The 4,820-nt window shown below is 36.0% G+C and overlaps 1 non-coding gene across 1 annotated transcript; it reads right to left on the reverse strand.

The window, feature by feature from the left end:
- Window positions 1–390: 390 nt before the first annotated feature.
- Window positions 391–497, reverse strand: LOC117667409 (U6 spliceosomal RNA). Its single transcript, XR_004592031.1, has one exon. It is a non-coding gene; the product is annotated as a U6 spliceosomal RNA (small nuclear RNA).
- Window positions 498–4,820: the final 4,323 nt, after the last annotated feature.

Here is a 4,820-nt window from a genome sequence, read left to right on the forward strand (position 1 = left end):
TTTGTCGTTCCAGACAAACTTATTCACTCCAGTTTGCCAGACTTTCAATTGTTTATCACTTTTAAGCACCGGAATCATTTGAAACAAAAAAAGAAATCTTGGCAAAATGTTCATCTTAACTGCTGCTATTCTTCCAAGTAGAGACAGCTGCAGTTTTTTCCAAGTCTCCATATCTTTCTGCACCTCTCGCCACAACACCTCATAATTATTTTGAAACAATTTCATGTTTGATTCTGCAACCTGGACTCCTAGATATTTTACCTTAGGTACAGTCTCAAAACCTGCCCTCCTTTCTAGCTCATGTTTACGATCTTGTGTCATGTTTTTAGCTATCATTTTAGTCTTTTTTGGATTCAGTCTAAAACCTGAAACTTTACCATAGTCTTGAATAAAAATATGGAACGCTTCACGAATTTGCGTGTCATCCTTGCGCAGGGGCCATGCTAATCTTCTCTGTATCGTTCCAATTTTAGTATATGTGCTGCCGAAGCGAGCACAACTTTGATTAGTATTAACAATTAATATGTTTACTATTAGAGAATATATTTTTTATCATTACTGCGATGATTATTACTCAAGAGAACTGTCACCAGACATCACACTGTCTATATGGATTTTGAATATGTTGCTCTTTTTATTTATATTAATAAAAAGATAAATTATATTTTAAAAAAAGAAAGAATAAGGGTGTTGCTGAAAAGGAGAAAAATTTCTGAGGAAATAAAGGAAATTTGGGGAAGAGCTTCTGAGGAAAGACAGAAAAGGGGAGCTTTCTGAACAGTGATTCCAGAGGAAGGAAATTTAATGAGGTGAATTTCTGAAGACCCTGAAGAGGGCTCTTGGGAGAGTTTGTGAAGATATGAAGAGACTGAGAAAAAGCACTTCTGGAGAGATGAAGTGGCTTGAAGGAGGAAAGCTCCTTAGAATTTCCAAGGAGGACATTTATGAGAAAGTGAGGGAGGTGGTTGAGATTTTTAATTTTTTTTTGAGGAGATTTGCAGATTAAATACGACATCTTCTGAAGAGATTGTGAGGGAAACGGGAACAATTCTCTTAAGGGAGGGAGATATTTCAGAGGGGAATTTCCAAGAAAAGAACATCTGTGGAAATTAAGAGGATCATTGGGGGACCTTAGAGATTAACAGAGTTGGAAGGGACCTTGTAGGTCATCTAGTCCAACCCCCCCCCTCAGCAGGAGACCCTACACCATTTCTGACAAATGGCAGTCCAATCTCTTCTCGAAAGTCTCAAGTGATGAAGCTCCCACAACTTCCGAAGGCACCTTCTGTTCCATGGGTTGATTGTTCTCACTGTCAGAAAATTTCTCCTTATTTCTTGGTTGAATCTCTCCTTGATCAATTTCCATCCACTATTCCTTGTCTGGCCTTCAGGTGCTTTGGAAAACCTTCTGAGGAGACTTAGGGCCACACGAAAGTGGGATTCCTGCAGGGGTGAAATGCTCCCGGTTTGGACCGGATCGTCTGATCCGTAGCGATGGTGGCTGGTGGTTTGGAGAACTGGTAGCAAAAATTCCCGCACCCCCCTCCCCCATGCCCATCTGAGCTGCGCGATCATCAGACGCTTTTTTTTTTTTACTTTTAAAAGCATTTTTTCTACAACCTCTTCGGCCGAAAAAATGCTTTTAAAAGTAAAAAAAAATCTATTCTATTCTATTCTATTCTATTCTATTCTATTCTATTCTATTCTATTCTATTCTATTCTATTCTATTCTATTCTATTCTTCAAAGCAACTGAGGGCAGACAAGAAGCAACAGATGGAAAATTATCAAAAAGAGATCCAACCTAAAGCTAAGGAAAAATTTCCTGACCGTGAGATTGATTAGCGTAATGGTTTGCTTCCAAAGGTCATGGTTGCTCCTTCACTGGGGGTTTCCAAGAAGAGATTGGACAGCCATTTGCCTGGAGTGGTATTGGGCCTCCTGCTTGAGCAGGGGGTTGGACTAGAAGATCTCCAAGGTCCCTTCAGCTCTGTTGTTCTGTTAATTTTAAGTGGCATGAAGAAATAGAACTGATTGCTGAAATGTTTTTTTTTTAAATTTTTTATTGTAAACAAACATACACATACAGACATAAACGTTTAAACAAACTAAACATAACTAAACATAAACTAACTATACAATGAAATCAAGTCATAAAACTTGAACTTTGAAAATAGAGTTACTTCGGTAATTATTTATCAATATATCTATATATATTATCTTTCATCTTGTATCAATGTTTATATAACGATATTTCATTTTTTTTCCTTATTTTTGTATCATTGGGTGGTATTCTCTTATTTCGTGTCTTTTTTATCTAACCATTTGTACCATTCTTGCCAAATTAAGTAAAAGTCTGTATCTTCTTTTCCCTGTATTTCTTTGGTCAGTTTATCCATTTCTGCACATTCCATTGTTTTTTGTATTATTTTTTCTTCTGGTGGCGTGTTTTCCAATTTCCACATTTGTGCGAAGACGATTCTAGCTGCAGTTAGGATGTGTATTATCAAGTATTGTGTCTCTTTTTTATAGTCCTTTGTCAGTATACCTAATAAGTAAGTTTCCGGTCTGAGGGGTACTTTTGGGGCGGTAATTTCTTCCAGCTGACTTTGAATTGTTTTCCAAAATTTTTTGACTTTTGGGCATGACCACCACATGCCCCTTCTGTATTTTACACTTCCAACAGTTCTGATTAGTATTGGGAAACATCCTTGCCAATCGTGCAGGGGGGAGATGCCACCTATAAAACATCTTGTATGTATTTTCTTTGTAGGGCACGGACATTGTCAGCTTAGTATTTACTTTCCATATTTTTTCCCAATTCTCTAGGTTAATATTATATCCAAAGTTTTTAGCCCAAATAATCATATTTTCCTTCACCACTTCTTCTTCCAATTTGTATTTTAGTAGGTAATTATATATTTTAGTTATTAATTTGTCATCTGATTGCATTATAATTTTATCTAATTCATTTCTTTCTTTTTGGATTCCAAATTTTTCCATATCACTTTTATATCTTGATTTTATCTGTAAATACGGCCACCAATCAATATCCGTGCCCTGTTGTCTCAGTTCCTCTCTTGTTTTCATATCTCCCTCTGTGTTCAACAATTCGTCGTAGGTTTTCATCTTGTCTGTGTCCATTGTGTTCGGGTAGATTTGGGCCTCCATGGTTGATAGCCATCTTGGGATTTTGTCGTAGTGTTTTCTCCTTATTTCAGTCCAAATTTTTGCCAATGCTCCTCTAATATAATGTCTCCTGAAGTGTTCATGTTGTCTGGGCTTTTCCTCCCATAAAATGCGTGCCAGCCTTTTGACAAGTCAAATCCTTCTAGTGCTAGTATTCGTTTATCTTTGAGCGTCATCCAATCCTTAATCCAAGTTAAAGCTGTTGCAGTGTAATAAGTTTGCCAGTCTGGTAGTCCCAGGCCACCCCTTTCTTTGGTGTCCTGCAGGTGTTTCAGTTTAATCCTGGCTCTTTTTCCTTGCCATATATACTTTAATGTCATTTTATCAAGGTCTTTGAAATATGATTTTCCTGGGTTTATCGGTATTGTTCTAAATAGATATAGTATTTTTGGTAGAATTGTCATTTTGATTGAAGCGATTTTGCCTAGTAGTGATAATTTCAATTTACTCCATACCTCTAAGTCCTTCTGGATTTGTTTGGCCAATTTGATGTAATTATCTTCTTTGAGGGATGATACCTTATTGGTGAGCCAGATTCCTAAATATTTTATTTTTGTTGTTGTTTGTATTCCTAATGTCTCTTCTAATTCTTTCTCCTGGGTTTTTGTCAAATTTTTGGTTAGTAGTTTTGTTTTTTGTCTATTAATTTTCAATCCTGCAACTTCGCCATATTGATCTATCTTCCTTAGTAAATTCAGTCCTGATTGTTTTGAATGAATGAATACTACATCGTCCGCGAATGCTTGTAATTTATACTCCTGGTTTTTTGTTCTTAATCCTTTTATTTCATTGTCATTCCTAATTTCATTCAACAGTGGTTCCAATGCTAATATATATAATATAGGAGAGAGAGAACATCCTTGTCTCACTCCCTTGGATATTTTGAATTGGTCTGTTGTCTCTCCGTTTATCCATATTTTTGCAATTTGGTCTGAGTATATTGTTTTAATCATATTTAAAAATTTGTCGCCGGTTCCCATTTTTTCTAATTGCAGAATTAAGAATCCCCAATTAAGATTGTCGAACGCCTTCTGTGCGTCAAGGAAGTGTAAAGCCATCTTTTCGTTCGATTTTTGCTCATAATATTCCAGTATATTGATTATTGTTCTTGTGTTCTTGTTGATTTGCCTATTTGGAATGAATCCATTTTGATCCGGATGGATATAATTCACGATAATTCTCTTCATTCTCTGGGCCATGATTGATGTAAATAATTTATAATCTGCGTTTAGAAGTGATATAGGTCTGTAGTTTTTAGTTTGGGTGAGATCTTTGGGTATCAGTGTAATGATTGTTTCAATCCATGATTTAGGAATTTTGGCTTCTAAGATTGCTTCATTCAGGACTTGTAATAAAATATCATCTATTGGCTGGTATTCGATTTTGTAAAATTCCGCTGGGATGCCGTCTGGACCTGGTGTTTTATTGTTGTTCAGCTTCTTCTTTGCTTCAATTAACTCTGATATTGATATTGGTCTGTTCAAGAGTTCTCTTTGAGTTTCTTTTATTTCTTGAATGTTGGCTTTATTTATATACTCTTTCACTTTTTCCAATTGGATTTCTTCCTGTGCATATAGTTCCTGATAAAAATTTCTTACGATTCGCTTTTTTTCTTCATCCATGTGCTGCAAT

This window comes from Pantherophis guttatus, chromosome 14, assembly GCF_059756535.1.
Source record: "Pantherophis guttatus breed Tessera chromosome 14, ASM5975653v1, whole genome shotgun sequence".
NCBI lineage: Eukaryota > Metazoa > Chordata > Lepidosauria > Squamata > Colubridae > Pantherophis > Pantherophis guttatus.